This window comes from Euprymna scolopes, chromosome 4 (assembly GCF_053919585.1).
Source record: "Euprymna scolopes isolate OS-2025 chromosome 4, ASM5391958v1, whole genome shotgun sequence".
Lineage (NCBI taxonomy): Eukaryota > Metazoa > Mollusca > Cephalopoda > Sepiida > Sepiolidae > Euprymna > Euprymna scolopes.
Genome location: NC_136485.1, coordinates 154,091,559 through 154,109,771, shown reverse-complemented (window position 1 = coordinate 154,109,771; position 18,213 = coordinate 154,091,559).

Here is an 18,213-nt window from a genome sequence, read left to right as displayed (position 1 = left end):
AAGAGTAAGAGGAAAAAATATTGAGTTAATTTAAAAAAAAATGAAACAAACAGTAAAAGGAAGCAAAGTGTATTTTTCCAGGTCTATTCGTCTTCCATACTTATTGAACTGTGCAGTACATATTAAATATCACAATTGCTTTCCAAGAAGAGTTAGTCTGCAACTCGTGATTTAGCGCAGAAATTAAAAAAAGGGAAAAAATTGATTTTTTCCCAACAATTTATTCTAATTTTGGTTAAAGTCTTCGAAGCAATTACTTTCTCTCCTTTTTAATAATAACTTTTCGTTTTTTAAGAATAGAATTTTGTGATTTTAATATTTGAACTCGAGCAGAAAAAAAGGTCAAAATAAAAATAGTCCATGATGAAAGCAATATGACAAAATCTAGTTATTATTGGATCTTTTTAATCATGCTAAAACATTTTGTATGCCTGCAATGTTTTTTTTAAAAAGTTTTATTTTTAGATTAAATATTTATTATCCAGATATCATTTTCCAGGAAATAAATAGAAACATAAATGAAAGTAGTGTAAATGAAATAAAGTCATAAGTTATCTCGGTACTTCACGGGGGACGTGGACCCTGCAGAAATGGTGTTTTTATTTAATGATTGCTCCCTCAAAGCGCATGCGCAAAAAGGTTTTCTTTGGTTTATTTAATCACGAAAACTTTTTGAAGGTACTATTTGAAGCCTAAAAAAAGGTGGAGAGGGGGAGGGGCAAAAGTATTATTTGAATATGTATGAAAAAATAATTTAACAAACAAAAAACAACAAAAAAACAATATTTAGTGGAGAAAATAATAAAAAATTAAAATGAAATAAAAATAAAATAAAAACAAGAATGAAATCAAATTTACCCAGAAAAAAAAATTTAAAGAAAAAAATAAAATAAATATACGTGCGATTAAAAATAAAGTCTATGAAAAATATACGAAAAAAAAGTGAAAGAAAACGCTTTGAGGGAGCAATCATTAAATACAAACACCATTTATGTAGGGTCCACATTCCCCTTGAAGTACCGTTATCTCCCTTAACTAAAAACTTTCCAATCTTTATAAATAACTGTACATGTGTTATCATACAAAATGTGAGTTATATAAAATAAATTAACTCTGTTATATATACTGCAGACAGACTACATTTCATTGTGTCAAAAAATCATTTTTCAGTTTTGTCCCATGAAGAGATATACTCAAATATTTGAAGAAATGTGAGGAGTATACTCACTTTTCTAATACACTGTATATATGATGATTGGTACTCCTTGATAAAAGTTTGCTATTTCTTCTGTTGCGTTATTGTGTCCGTGTGCACGTAGGTGACTTTTTAATCCAGTTTTAGTTTTACATGAAAGTTCACAAATGTGATATGAAACTTTCCTTCTTGTAAAGATGATCGCATGATAATATTGTGAATCCTTGAATGCCGTGTCAGGCCATTTTTAGATTTGCAGATTAGACCACAAATATGACAACTTAACGTTGCCAGATGAGCTGTAAAAGCCTTCTGATAAGACTGTCGATCCTGTCTTTGATTGCGTGATTTCAGATGATTAACAAAACCAGCTCTTGACAAAAAGTACCTCCCACATATAGTGCACTTCAGTTCCTGTTGCAATTTTTCTGACGTTATATTATCGTCCTGCTTTTTAAGACAGCAAGATCTACACGCTGCTCATCTATATATATATATATATATATATATATATATATATATATATATATATATATATGTCAGAATAATGAGATCACAGAACGATGAATCTTGTGGTTTCAAATCTTACAAAATATTTTGGGGAGGTTTTATATCAAACAATCCTTCTATGTTGAAAAAAGATTTTTGTTTTGAAAAATTATATTTTTCTTATTGTAATTTAAATATAAAAAGCTCTCTCTCTCTCTCTCTCTCTCTCTCTCTATATATATATATATATATATATATATATATATATATATATATACACACACACACATATTATGTATACACACATACATATATACACACACCCACACACACACATATATATATATAGATCGATACATAGATAGATAGATAGATTATATCTTTTTAAGTATTTTAATAGTCTACATAATAAAAAGTGTAGGCTTTGATTTAGCTTTTATTTATATTATGTAAAATAGCAAATGTATAAATCCGCCAGCTTCAAATATTCGATAACGTCTGTAGGAGATATGCAATATGATATTCGAAATATCTATGCTATTTCATCACAACTTACATTACTCATTATTATTATTAATATAAACTCAATGGAATTGCCGCTGTTAGAGCTCGTCAGGATAAAAGCTTGTGTAATGAATAAACATTAGCGGATTATACAAATCGTTTTTTTCCAGACTGATTAAGTAGATTGGATATCCGTGAGTATTTGCTCTATGCATATTTCCATTGACCTGTACGACAGCAGCGTGCGCCATCCAGAGATTTCCAATATGACCTCGAATATTTTAAGGTCTATGGAAACTAGAATCAATGAAAGAAGATCGTAATCTCTCCGAGACTGCTTGCGTTCCGATTTGTCCTAATGCTGTTAGCGAAGTTTGAATGCACGTCTCCTCGCGCGCGCGATACGTCCTGTCACAAAGATATATCAACATATATCAATGCCTTATCACTGGCACGTCACCATCATTTAGAGATAAGTGAGATGTTCGATAAATTCATTGCTAAGGAGAGATATGAATTTATGCCGATATTATTCAACTCGGAAGCATTTGTTTACCGTTTCCCCAAGAAGTCGTACAAAAGGTCAAGTGAGGTTTCCGAAAAGGTAAAGCACTAGTATAAACACACTCTGGCATAAATAATACCCTAGCAGCCCGTTGGCATTCCCCGGTAGGAGCGCCTCAGGCGATTATCAATAAACAAGGGCCGAAAGTGGGATTTGAAAAGCCCGTGCTCTAGAGGAAGAGAACTCTGGCCTGTAAAAATGCCTGGGCAATCTCGAAGGCATCCTCCAGTAGGAGCGCCTTAGGCGATTAACATTAAATTGACCTTTTCTCAAAGAGAGAAGCTAAAGCCTGGGAGGGCAGATTTCTTAGAACTTAGGTGAGGTTTTGTAAAAGTAAAGTAAGGCACTAGGATAAATGTGCTCTTGCCTACAAATAATGCTTGAGCTATTTCCCTCGGCATTCCCAGTAGGAGCGCTTCAGATGATTACCAATAAATGAACCCCCATCTCAAATAGAGAAGATAAAGCCTAGGAAGGTAGATTCCTTAGGACTGAACAGAACAGTAGCTTAAGCCGAGAGAATTAAGGCCACTGTTGGACTGATTGTCGAGAACCTATCTTCGATTGGTGCGAACAACACCGACTCAAGCATCAGGTAAGTATTCAATTTAAAAAAGCAAGAACCTCTGCAAATATCTATGAAAAATTTTTTAAACAATTTTATGCGCATATCTATGTCTAGGTTCAACCATTGTAGATAATTTTATTTTCTTCTCGTAATAATTATTCTCTGGAATGTGATACCAGATAGCTGCTTCGCAGCAGACTACAACTCGCTGATTTTCAAACCCAATTAACATTGGTCTTGACTTCAGTTAGTCCGTACATTACGCTTTGAAAAAGACCAAATTGTTAAATTCTTGTCGATCCGTCTTAAATCATCCAACTTTGGCCATTTTCAATCACTGTTCTTCATCGATGAATCCTTATCCTCTGACGTGAAAATAGATATATAATATACACATAAAGAATGACACGGAAAAAAGTATGAATTCTAAATTAAGGAATGCATATGTTCTCATACAATACAGAATATACGAATCGTTGATGACACAATGACATTACAGATATCAAATGTAGTGATTTGCCATAAAAACATAATCCAAGTATGTGTAAACAACTTAAAAATCTGGATATACTACCATATGAAAAGCTGTGCTGATAAAACAAAGTAGTCGTAGTTTGAATTTACGTTTATGTGACGAACAATACGGCTAAATCACATGATCGCAACTCATTTTTTTTTTTTTTTTTTACACAGTGATCACCACTTATCAAGGCCCGGAAGCCACTCAGGGATAAGGGTCATTGCAAGTACATTACGTTAGTGTGGAGATTTGATGAAGTGTTTACTTAAGGGGACGGTTCATTAGGAATTTGTTAACATTAGACTTGAAGACATCCAAGTTGTAGTCCGGAGGGAAGCAGGCAGACGGAACAGAGCTCCACAGGCGTGCAGTTCTAAGAAAGAAGCTTTGTTCATGGAATCCGCGTTTTGATTTAGGCACAGATATAGAGTGGGGGAAATTTTTCACAGTGGATTCAGCTAGACGGGTGTTTTTCGTGAAAGATTGGCGAGGGGGGACCAGGGATTTGAGTTCAAACGAGCACCTGCCATGAAAATAACGATAAAACAAGGATAGGCTCGCAACGTCTCTTCTGTGGGAGAGGGGTTGCAGGGTAGAGAAAAGGGCATCCCCCACTAAGCCACGAAGTCTATTTTGTACTCTGTCAAGGCATGATAGGCTGTTTTTGGCAGCTCCTGCCCAGATATGGCAACAGTATTCCATCCTTGGACGTACTTGGCTTTTATATAGATAGAGAATTGCATCAGTAGTGAGATATCTTCTGAAGCGGTAGAAGGATCCCACCATCTTTCCAGCGACCTTGGCAACAGACTTGATGTACGTGTTCCATTTCAGATCAGGAGTAAAGGTCAAACCCAGAAGCTTGTCAAAACACGGGGCCTCACCCAGACGAGAGCCATCCATCACAATTGATGCCAGCTGGGGATCAGAGCGTTGATGATGTAAGGATAGGAGTTTGGTTTTGGATGCATTAAAGGTAACTAGCCACATCTTCCCCCACTGAACCACGCGCTCGAAATCTTAAAATCGAGGATATTTCTAGTCCCAAGTCACTTTTAATAGAAAACTAGCTGAAGCATGTATCTATATTAGATAAAAGTTTATACAGTAAAACCCCGGGAGACAGTGGCACTAGGATACGTTTTTTTCAGCTTACGATATGAAATACAATGTTTTTCCGACCCTTAGTTAAAGTATTTACCCCGCCTTAGGGTATTATTTATAATGTTATTTGATTATATACATGTGTATGATATACTGTATTGTATTTTGTAACTAATTTTAAATGCCGTATCCCGGGGTTCTACAGTAATTGTTACGTTGCAAACTATACAGCTTGGGTGTTTTTTTTAGTTAGTTTTATTAAACCGAGAAGTAGCCATTATTACTCTTATTAATCTTTTTAATACTAAAGTTTTGTGATTTTTGTAGCTTCGCATTTTTTTTATAATCTTGAAGAAATGATGTAACGTCATTACTCAGTTTGCTGAACGATAAGAAAAACAAAGAAATATGACACTTATAAGTCTTAACACGACTTGTAAAAAATTGCACTAAATGGAACAAGAAAAAACAATTGAGATATTGGGAATTTCATAAAGTAATGTAAATATTACTGTTAATACTAAAAGCAATAAACACTTCGGTTCCCAACTGTTGCTTAAAAATCACACCAAATTTAGCATCAGACACTTTTATCGTGTAATATATGTTATTGGTGGAGCAAATCTTTACTACCACTACCACCACCACTACTACCACTACTACTACTACCACCACCACTACCACTACTACTACTACTACCACTACTACTGACAAGACGACGACGAAGAGGATTTATGGGTCCCAAACTATTGATAAAAATTTCACCAAATTTAATATGAAACACACTTGATATATAAGTTTGTCACACGCGGATCGCGATTATTAAAAAAGTAAAGAGGTTGCCCATAATCAAAAGTGATCCGGAAAGCGCTCTATACATCAAGTATTACATCAAAGTAAAGGGAAGCACACACTCCTTTCTCAGGATGACTCCACTTGCCCTTGATTCTCCTCTAAATAAAAAAAGAAAAAAAATCACAATAACAAAAGCAATTAAAAAATATTACTACTATCATTACAAATGTACTACTACAATTGTTAATCCTCCTCCTCCTCCTCTTACTATTACTAAGAAGAAAAAGTTCGGAAAGTACTGTGGTAGGAGTTGTCTGTAAAGGAGAATGGTATGGCTACGATGTTACGTCGCAGTGCGTTTGAAGAATATTTAACTTAGAATAACGAATTGTTTTCGATGCCATGTTGTTTTGTATGGTATGTGCGATGCATCATAAAGATTGATGTTAAGTAAGTGTAGCAAGGGCGCGTCATATGCCATTGTTTTTGTTTTTGGTATGACCCGACCGAGGATTGAACCATACTCTACCAGCACATTAGCAAACATTTCTTTGCATTTTGCCAAATGTATCAGAATGGACCATCATTATAACAATGTTATAATTACTACTACTACTACTGCTATTACTACTGATCATGCACTTACCATGCAATGTGTCATTGCCAGGATAAACTCCTCCTTCTCTTCTTACTACTACTACTACCCTTCCTTCCCCTACTAATAATAAACACTTTGTATCCCAAACTATTAATCAAATTTTCATCAAATCCTGACACTAGAAGAAGATATGTCACTGGATAGCATCGTACCAAATGTGCCCTAACAAGCTCTAGGGATACCGAGTGCAGTGCAAACATGAATACCATAATTATAATACTTAAATGAAGCCTGACAGCCCTGTGAAGGGGCTAGATGAAAAACGTGCAACTCTCTGACAAGTATTAAAAAAAAAAAAAAAATGGAACTGGCGCCCATTTTTATGTTGAAGTAGCTGCGAGTCTTTAGGGAAAATGGCAAAATCGGAAAAGACGTGCATCTTTAATTGCAATTTAATTCTTTAATTTAAGTAAAGGCGACCTGTAGTCTCGTTCCTGTAAACGGCCGCCCAGGCTTTATTTAATTTGTTGTTTTATTTAACGGCATATCAATCCGAATCCAGTCATTTTGGAAAGGATTTTATGCTTCAAGTTCTTTATATCTTCAAAGGCTCTTTATGCTAAATTCAGTGCATATCCATTTCCGCCTGACTACAATATGGTTGTCTTCAAGTCTAACGTAAATAAGTTCTTGATGAGCCGTTCCATATAAGTTATCAAATTTACCAAATTTTCATTACTAATGATTACTATATTGTCCAATTTCTACTGTACACTCTTTAACCCTTATCCTTGAGTGGCCTCTTGGCCTTGATAATGTGGTGATGCCTATGTAAAAAAAAAAAAAAAAAAAAATTTAACAGTTCTGAAGCATATAAGTGTTTATAACAATTATTATTCAGTATCATTATTATTATGTTGCACTTGTACCCCTTCGACGTACATATGCTTGACAAAACTGCTTAGCAACAAAATTGCTCCCTTTCACTCATCACGACTCATCAGAGTGGCTGAATCTAGACGACAAAACACGTTTCAGTGGATCATTATATTAAAAAAAAACTAAATACCAGAAAGCTTTCTACTGTGATAGTTTCTTTTCTTAAACAGCTAGACTTCCCTTCCTGCTACCTGCTTCCCTGGCTGTACTGATACACAGAAGTTTAAATGTAATATAAACCAAATTCTTGGTAATAATCTGGTCCCAAATAGTAGCCCCTTACATCCAAGTGGCGATATGCCCTGTTAGGGGTGACCGTGATATATCGTAGCAAGATATGATTGTATTTACATAAAGAATAGTCAAATTATATATATATGTGTGTGTGTGTGTGTGTGTGTGTGTGTGTGTGTGTGTGTGTGTGTGTGTGTGATTTCGTATTTATTATTATATTATATTGGATCCAATATATAGTATTGATTTAAAAAGTAAAAAAAATACAAATAAAAAAATAAAAAATGACTCGTGCGCCACCACTGAGAATCGAAACTAAAACATTTAGCTTACGATTTACTGTTCCTTTTTACGTTAATGTCTATGCTATGAAGCCATGTTTGCTGCAAAGCTAAAAATTAAAACACGAACCAATAGCTTTTACATTATGTATGTTTATTTGTGATACCATCGTTCGAGCTTCATTTGGTAAATTTCATTTCTTTAATTTTCACCATTTTGCACCGATTTTCCCCGGCTAAAACCCAAATGTAAAGTTTTGCATGGGGTCAAATAACCTACATATTAAGTTCCATGTCCGTGAGCCAAAAACTAACAGAGGAGTTTGGTAGGCAAAATTTTTTAAACAAATATATATACGCATACATAAATATATATAGAAAGAAGTTTGTGCTTACTATAACTTTTTTACACAAATTATTACACAGGTATAAATCATGTAGAATATCTGCATGAATATAATTGCGCATAATAGTTAACCAAAGATAATCATCCCATAAGAAAACAAAAAAAACTAATCGGAAATTAATTAAAATGTATGTTTAAAAGAATATGCAAATTAGCCAGATCTTTTGCAGATTAATGTAATTCCAGGACCCATATATAACAAAGTTGTATTTTTTTTTTAAATAAAAAAAACGGGGTTTTAATATGAATATCAATACACACACACACACACACACACACAAATATGAGTGTGTATATATATATATATATATACACACACACTCACAGCCATATTGAAATACTCATATTTTGGTTCTATAGGATGAAACTACATGAAAATTTGCAGGCTTATTGAAGATTATAATGCTATTCGGTAGTTAAAATTTTATGCCAATTGGTAAAAAAGAACCTATATTTTCAAACCAATAAATTATGCCCAAATTTGCCTACATTTGTATATATAGTTTCCTGCAAGTCAGCTTCAATTTTGCTGTTTCGGTTGTCTCCCCTGTGACCTTGCCAGACCACTAATATATCAATTGCATAAGAGATATTCTCCTGAAGGTTGGAGGTTCAATCCTCAGTGTGGGTGACCGATAAATGCAATTGCGAATTACTTAGGACCTTTATACAGTGATGGCTGACGGAATGAGAGCATGCTACCCCCGTGAGATATTGTGCACTACTTGTTATATCCATATCTTCCTACCTTGTGTCACATCTTTCCGTAGCAGTAAGAAGGTAAATATCAACAATTACTTATTAAACGGACTAAGGATATACTAGTAGTATGAAATCGCCTTATTTTTATTCCAACGAGTATACTGATATTTAACAAAAAACAAAAGAACTTGGAAAATTAATTTTCTTGAGACAAGATGTATCCAATATTTGTTTGATTGAATTTTCTGATGAAAAACCGATTAGAAAGGATATCTACCCGACATAGTTGTGCCAATCAAAACCATTGAAATTAAGGTTGCTTAAGCCCCAAAGGAAAGCAACAATCTTTGGTATGATTGTAGCAATTTAATGTCAAGTGAAGCTCTTAATTATTGGACGAACGCTGGGATTATCCGCAAATCCTTTTGAAATTGGATTTGAAGAAGTTGAAATAGACCAAGTTACTGATATTCCCTAAGCTTAGTTTGGCTCAAGGTCAAATATATGAAGAATTCAAAGAGGATTCCTCTCATAACCATACTAAATCTTTAATGGACTCAGTCGGGTTTTCGGTTTCTACAAATAATACTAGCTTGCAAAATTAAAAGCCATTTTCTGCTAAGAGTTTTATGAGAGTTCTTGTGGAGGGCTTCTTTTTTTTTACATAGGCATCACCACTTATCAAGGCCAAGAGGCCACTCGAGGATAAGGGTTAAAGGGTGTACAGTAGAAATTGGACAATATAGTAACCGTTAGTAATGGAGATTCGGTAAATTTGTTAACTTATATGGAACGGCTCATCAAAAACTTGTTTACGTTAGACTTGAAGACAACCATATTGTAGTCAGCTGGAAAGCAGAAAAACGGAAGACAATTCCATAGGCGTGCAGTTCTAAGAAAGAAGTTTTGCTCATGGAATTTACGCTTAGGTTTAGGCACAGATAAAGACTAGGGGGGGGGACTAGTGATAGTGTTTTCTGCTAGACGGGTGTTTCTTGTGAAAGTTTGGCGAGGGGGGACCATAGAATAGAGCTCAGCCGAGCACCTGCCATGTAAATAACGATAAAGCAGAGGCAAACTCGCAACATCTCTTCTGTGAGAAAGAGGTTGCAGAGAAGAGAAAAGGGCCCCCCCACAAGGCTACGAAGTCTATTTTGAACTATTAAGGCAGAATAAGTCCTTTCTAGCAGCTCCTGCCCTTAGTCCATACAACTAAGTTATAGTCTTCTAGACGTTAAAGGTTCAATTCTCACCACAGGCGATGATTGCTAAGAATAATATTTACAAATTCACTTAACACTTCTATCCTGTCATGGCTAATGTAACAAAATTAAATTACTCTTCATGGATTAAATAAACAGTTTAATATGAAACTAGCAAGACCTGTAGAAAATTCCACAGCAGACTGTTTCATATGAAATATATTGATGTTGGCATTCTGTGGATGTCAGTGTAAATAGACACGCTCTGATATTTTGTTTTGTTAAAACTGTCAAAATAGTTAGCTAAGCTAGTAGGGTCACCTGGTGTAGCCTGGTCGTAAAATACACGTAAATATGATATTATGCAGATTTCATATATATTAGAGTCAATATTCTATCGATTTTTATATATTATAAAGTTATAATTTCAAAAAATAAAAAATATATCAATATGATTTGAGTGCATCAGCTTGAATCGAAACTAAAACCAAAACTTATGAAGAAAAAAAATACTTTAAGTGCTTTCGGATAAAATCGAAACCGAAATCAAAACTTATGAAGAATTCTTGATAAAATTATTCATAAAAAAAGATAGATGACTTGAATGCGATCAGTTATAATCGGAACCGAAGCCAAAACTTAAGTATTTTTGGTAAAATTATTCATCACAAGAAATGGAAGGTCATAACAATTAAAAACGACACACAAAATAACACACGCCATCGTATATATAGATTTCAGTAGAGATGAATCCGGAGAAGATAATAACTAAGAACTAAGAATAAAATTAAAAAAAAAAAATTTAACATTGCTACTCTTGCGTGATGAACGGAATCAGAACAATTTACTTCCTATGGTTAGTTTGAAATTTCAGTACAGATTCCCAAATTAAAAACGATGCACCTGAAGAAGATTGGAGGTTACATGGGTTGAGAGAGAGAGAGAGAGAGAGAGAGAGAGAGAGAGAGAGAGAGAGAGAGAGAGAGAGAGAGAGAGAGGCCACTTTTCAGTCTCGGGATACAATGGATACCCACTGCAAGTGTATCTGCATGAGAAGTAAAATGTGCAGCAATGGTTGCGCAATCCACCAGCCATATATCTCTTGAATTGGCACTGCCTGATTCCATTGGCTAGGAAAAAACGCAAGACAACTGAAAACCATGCTAAGATACAGAACCTAATATTCCCAACTTATCACTCATTAGTATTGACCAGGCTTAACTTCACTTAACTAGTGATCTAACAGGAACCGGTGTGTCAATGTGATATAGTCGAAATGCCATCAAAATAGCAGCCAAAATGTGTATTGTATCCCGAGCTATTAAATTACTGTTGTAGCGGAACTACCTGTGTTCCATACGAATGAACTGATGCACACACAATAAATACCGGAAGACAAGGCATTAATACGGAATCGATATCCGGTGGACCAATCGAGATTGTTTGTCTAGCCAACGAACAACTCGCACTTTTCTATGCTGTTGTTAAATACGTTTTGCTATTCTATTCGCGTGTTCTGTTTTCCTTGTACGCCTTTAAACAAATTTATAACAATTACACAAAGTATAACAAAGAGTTGAGAATAATAAAACACTAATTTTCTGTAACGCAAAGCATAGCAAGATATTACACATCAAAATAAGTGGCATCATACCATGTGCATTATCCGTCGGCAAAAGCGGAAAAAAACTTATATCGATTCTCTCTTATAGGTAACCGGTGTAGATTTTATTTTCAATTCTCTAATAAAATAAAAGCCGACTCTTTTGAACTGCCCGACAAATGGTATGAACAGTTCTCCTCTCCGCCTTGTTTTTCACGGATGCTCTTCGAAAAATAATATCCAAAATTTCTTATATTACAACTAATATCAGTTAATATTTTATATGTTTTTAGATATAGTGATGTGGTTCTCGATTGATTAACTGTGTCAGATATATACTCGAGAGTGAAAATGTCATAGCTCTACTAATGAGACACCAAAGTTTCACCCTAACTCCTTTCTTAAATGGCGTTTGGGCTATGCAATGTTGCTGGTCCTGTGCAGTTCTAGGAGGCTCATTTTCTCTTTCAGAAGAGTTTAGTTTATTGCTAAACGCCCGAAGCGTCTCTACCGGGGAATGCCGACGGGGCCGTCCAGGTAATTTTTGCATCCATAGTGGAAAGTTAACATCGGCAGCTTCTCATCTCGCGCTTCCTCTCTACGAGTATTTTGTCCTTCAGTCTTTACATTCCAGGAGCATTCTTTCTGGTAAAAGGGAAATAATTGCTGTTTTCTGGGTTAGCTGTTGCTTTGAATAATTGGTTCGTTCGTAGAGATTTTTACTCGCTCATAATATTTACTGTTATTCATCTGTCGATCTTTCTTTCTCGTTAACCCTTATCCTCGAGTGGCTTTTGGGTTTGATAAGATGTGACTCGTTAGTAAAATAAAGAGTATAAAAGCAATCATGTATACCATTTACTTATTCTACTGTTAGAATTTACAGCATTCACATGCTCTAGAAAAAAATGTGAAAAGTTACCAAAGTTGATAACAACAAAGAATATATTTAATGAAAGCATGAAAATGAATGCCTTTCTTCCAATTCAGCGAAGTCTAAACGAGATTATAAGAGCTTTAAATTCTTTAAATGGTTACTATAATATCGTAAAAAACTTCTTGCGCAATTGGCTAGTATTATTCCGCAATCTATTCTGGTCATGTGAGTACAGATCTTGCCCCCCCCCCACACACGTACTATTTTCTCTATTTTCCTAAGTCATTTGAGTGGCAATTCAGTACATTTCTTCACCTTTTCAGACACTATTTTTTCCAAAGCTGATTATGTAACTGACAATTTGGTAAAAAGTCAATGTTTTGCTTTTTTTTTTATCAAAATTATTCTATCTTTATTTTCTTCTAGCTGATCGTTCTTTAATTGTTTATCATATACGCGTCTTTCTTCTTTTTCATTTTTTCATTTCTAATTTCTTTTTCATCTCTTTTTTTTATTTCTTCTACTTCATTTTTTCTTAGTCTTCTTCGTTTTTATTTCTTCTTTTTTCTTCTCATTCTTCATTTCTTCTTTCCTTTGTCTTTTCTTTATTTCTTCTTCATTTCTTTTTTCATTATTTCTTCATTTCTTTTTTCATTATTTCTTCATTTCTTTTTTCATTATTTCTTCATTTCCTTTTTCATTATTTCTTCATTTCCTTTTTCATTATTTCTTCATTTCTTTTTTCATTATTTCTTCATTTCTTCTTTCATTATTTCTTCATTTCTTCTTTCCTTTGTCTATTCTTCATTTCTTCATCTTTTTCCTCATTTATTTTTCATTATTTCTTCCTTCATTTTTTTTTTCGTTATTTCTTTTTTTAGGTCTTTTTCTTCTTTATATTTTCTTGTTCTCACTATGATTGATCGAATGAATACTATCACGGCTTACTGGTTTTATTATGATCATTTACACACTAATACTGTTGGAAAAGGTATTAACCCAAACTACTCTCCCCATCTATGGATAAGATACCAACTTGTTTTCAATTAATCATACACAATTAATCTTTTACAATAAGTATTGCGTTTCAGAATTAAATAATCCCAAAAGATTTGATTTGCCAACAAAAAGACAAGCTAAATAAAACCTCCTCTCAAAATGAAGTATTTTCTTAGATCCAGTTTGCCTTGAGCCGACCCGGTCCCCAACACTAATCCGCACAGTTATTCAGCTAACTCTAATTCTCTTGTTATCTCATCTTGCAGGAACACAATCTTCACGCAAACAGTTTTAGCTTAAGGTCAGAGAAAAGCCACCCTTTTCTTTCTAACTTCTCAATCTATACAACATCTCACCGTTTCTCTCTTCTGATACCAATCATTTCCCTATCGACCCCTAAATTGATTTAAGAAAAGGCTTCACGTAGACTTTCGCAAGGGATGATGGTTATTTTTTCCTTACTTCTCTTGGTCCAAGTTCATCACTTTTCGTCTCTTTCTTAAAGTTATCCAGCTTAAAAGTTGATCATCACAGTATCTCTTTCATTTTATCTCATTGCCTGTTAGAAATGAAATCTTTCCAACTATCAGTTTAGATATTAAAGAAACCCTTTCGAGCATCATTTATTTTTTTTCTCTTTCCATTTCTTTTTACCTCTTCATTTTTTTTCTATTTCCTTTTTTTTTCTTTCTTCGTTCATCAAACGTAAAATCTTCGCTGGAATTGATTCAACCTTGGCTCAGAGAAGTCGGCTCTAACTTGTGATTGCTGCTTAAATTTGATGGGAACCACTGAAAGTGGTTAACTATTGTCTAGCAATAAAACGTTATTTCTGCATCTCTGAATCTGACTCAGCCTGGGTTAACGGTGTGAATTTAGGAGGAGACTGAGTCAGACAGACAATAAATAAATAAATAAAAACGTGAAAAAGGAAAGAAAGTAGTGGTCAATATACAAAGTAAGTGGAAAAGTTAGGGTTCAGTCGGGTGGGTGGGGGATCAACGGTATGTGTAAAACAAATGAGGCAGGTAATTGAAAGCAATGAAGAAGTCTTTTTATCTGTGAATTCATTGGCTTTGCAACAAGAATAAATAAACTAGCCCACTCTGTGAACGGTTCAACTGATTTCAAAAATGCTACACAATGAACAATAAAAGGTGAGCAGATATTTTACAATACGCTGGATCAACTTGAGCTCAGGTTTGACTGTTCGCCCTCCTATTCGCTTGCACAAAGTAAAGCGAGACCTTTGCTAAAATACAACATCTACATAAAAGGCTATCGTTGATAGTAAAAATTGTTTATAGAATTCTTATACGGTTTCATAGGAGCAAAAGTTTCTCTAGCTTTTAAACATAATGATTATATAAATATATATATGCAACTTTGATGTAGGGGGCTACTATGTAGGGAGCTGAGCAGCAAGATGTCTGTTCACATTACACTTGAATTTCTGCATGCCAATACAATTAGGAAAACAGGAACCTGGAAAAGAGTTCCAAAGTCTAGCAGTTCTGAGGAAGAAACTACTAGAGTAGAAGGCTTTCTTACATCTAGGGATCTCTACTGTGTAGGGGTGGGATTTTGCTGCTTGTTGGGTTTATCAGGGGTATTTACGTTGAAGGGATAAAAGGGCTTGTAGTTCGTCAGAGCATCCACCATTAAAATACTTGTAGAACAAGCAGAGGGATGCAACATTTCGTCAATGGGACAGAGGCTGAAGTTTAGATGATAGTTCGGGATCTATCAGATTGGCGACGCTCTTTTGAACCCTGTACCGGAGCGAGAGACTAGTAGCAAATGCATCAGCCCAAATGTGACAACAATACTCCATACATGGGCGAATGATGACCTTGTAAAGGCATAAGTAACTTTCTAGCACGGTAGAGAGAGCCCACCTTCTTCGCAACGACCTTGACAATTCTTTCAATGTATCTGTTCCAACTCATGTTCCCTGTGAACGTTAAGTCGAGAAGTTTGAAAGAGCTACTTTCAGGTAATGTATCTCTAGCCATAGCTATTGGTGGTTGAGAAGATTTCTTGTTATTGTTAAAGGAAATAAGCTTAGTCTTGGTAGCATTACACACACAATGACCCTTATGCCCGAGTGGCTTCTGGGCCTTGATAAGTCGTGACCTCCATGTAAAACAAAAAGCATTGAATGTGACCATTCATTTTTGTCCCGATTTCACGACCGATTGGAGATCTTCCTCTAGTGTTTCTGCCATTTCCTTAGATATGTGTTCATTTGTTTTCCCACCGTGTCTGTTATAGAGTGCAGGGTCATCAACATATATAAGCATTTCAGAAACAATTTTATCAGGGAAGTCATTTATGACTATTAGGAATAATAAAAGTCCAAGGATAGACGCTGAGGTACATTCACATTTATAGCATATTGTTTAGATGTATGATCGTAGAGGACAACGTGGATTATTCTCTTATTTAAAAAGATTTAATTGTGTTAATTATTCGTCCAGTGATAGCATATGATCTGATTTTCCTGAGAAGACCATCATGCCATACCCTGTCAAAAGTCTTAGAAATATCTAGGGCTACCGCTTTACCAGCTCCTGCTTTGTCCAGTGTATGGTACATACGTTCAGAGATTACAGTTAGGATATCTGCTGTAGAACGGGTTTGCCTAAATCCATGTTTTTGGTCAGTCAAAAGTTTAGCCGCTGTAAAGTGATGGACTGCAAATATATATATCTATAATATAAAGCTGAATGTCTCTGTGTGTATGTGTGTGTGTGTCTGGTCATGAATAGGCTCCTATATAGTTGACTATTTTAAAAAACTGATTACATATAATGATAGAAGATGTATCGAGACACAGGAATGGGTATGTTTGATCTGGCAGAACGGTGGTCCATTAAAATTGTGGGGTCTGCATTCGCGCCTGGTTCACAAAGTATGGAAATAAAAATTAAAAAAAAACAAAAAACGTTTACAAGTGTTTTTGATATAGATATACATAATAATACTTTCATAAGTATGTTTTAACTTAAATAGGGATGGTATAATAATAAAATTGTGGGGTCTGCGTTCGCGCCTGGCCTCCATAGAATGGAAATAGGCACAAACTTTAATAAAGACTTTTCATATCTATCTGTAAGTATACTTTGATAATTATGTTTCTGTTTGAAGAAATATGGTATAATAAAATTATGGAGTGTTCATTCGCACCTGACCTCCATAGAATGGAAATATGTCACAAAGTTTAACAAGGTGTTTTAATATAGATCCACAGAATATTGTGATAAGTGTTTCAGTGTGAACAGGTATGGTATAATAAATTATGGGGTTTATCTATTTTATTTTTACTTTCATCATATTTTGTTTTGGTTTTGATACCCCCAAATTTACAACCCTTCCTTTTCATAAACTATCATACTTTCATAAATCAGAGTCCATTTTCTGTAGGATGTTTTTGAACCCAGTCAACGACGGGTACTTTTGCTAGTATATATATATGAATAAATATAAACTTATAAAAATATGTATAAATATAAATAAATATAAGGACACAAAACTATATATTGGAAGATATAGAATGGATCATTTATTGAATAATGGAATACAGGTAAAATTTGGGGGATAGAAGGAACTCTTTATGCCAGGGCATTTCGAAGCCTATTGCTTCTCATAAGAAAAGTAGAGAAGATTCTAGGTAGCATGGGAAAGATGCGGCGTCTAGCGTAGGGTTCATTAGGGACGAAAGAGATTAAGAGGAATTATAGACTGTTGGGGAAGCTTTATTGAATTCTAAATAAATAAGGAGACGCTTGTTATATATAGTATGATATAAGATTATATATGGTCTTTCACATAGTGTTGAGTTTAAGGGGTATATTGTTGCTGCGTGGTAATTTATTTAAACGGTTTGTGGGGTGTCTATTTTACACACTTTTCCTCCTATTGTATGAGCTCCAATAATAATTGTTGAGCTTGGCATTATCCAGGTAAGTTTCCTTTTGTGGAATTGAAATTTCTCTTTTACTTATATATAAACATATATATATATATATATATATATATATATATATATATATATATATATATATATTGTGCTTATTTAAAAAAAAAAAAATTGATACCTTGGATTTTTAGAAAACTTTCTGAAAAGTTGTAACTAACTGATTTCTATATAATTTTGTTTGTCTATACTTTGCGATAACCCTTGGGTATGCCCCAGGGGCTCTTTTAGGGCTAATGAAATTTTTGGAACTATTTTACCATATTTGTCCAAAATTTTTTGTGTATGTCTATTTAGAAGTTTTTCATAGTGCTGAACTCGAATGTTAATATGTTAAGGAGTTGGGGACTTTTGGGGCTGAATGGGGGGTGGGGGAGTCAAATGATGGACTTGGTCATTACTTTTTTTTTTGCATGGTGCAGAACTCAAATTTACATATCTTAAGGCTTAAAAGAGCACCGTTTGTTCATTTTCACCAGGATTTGACGTCCCCGGGAACTTTTGGAACTAAATGGGGGGGGGGGGAAATGCTGAACTTAGTAATTTTTTTATGCCTTGTTCACTGTGCACTTACGGGGGACCATGCATACTTCACTTGTTTTTTTTTTTTTATTATTAAATTTATTGCAAAGTACATTAAAACAAAAACGTTT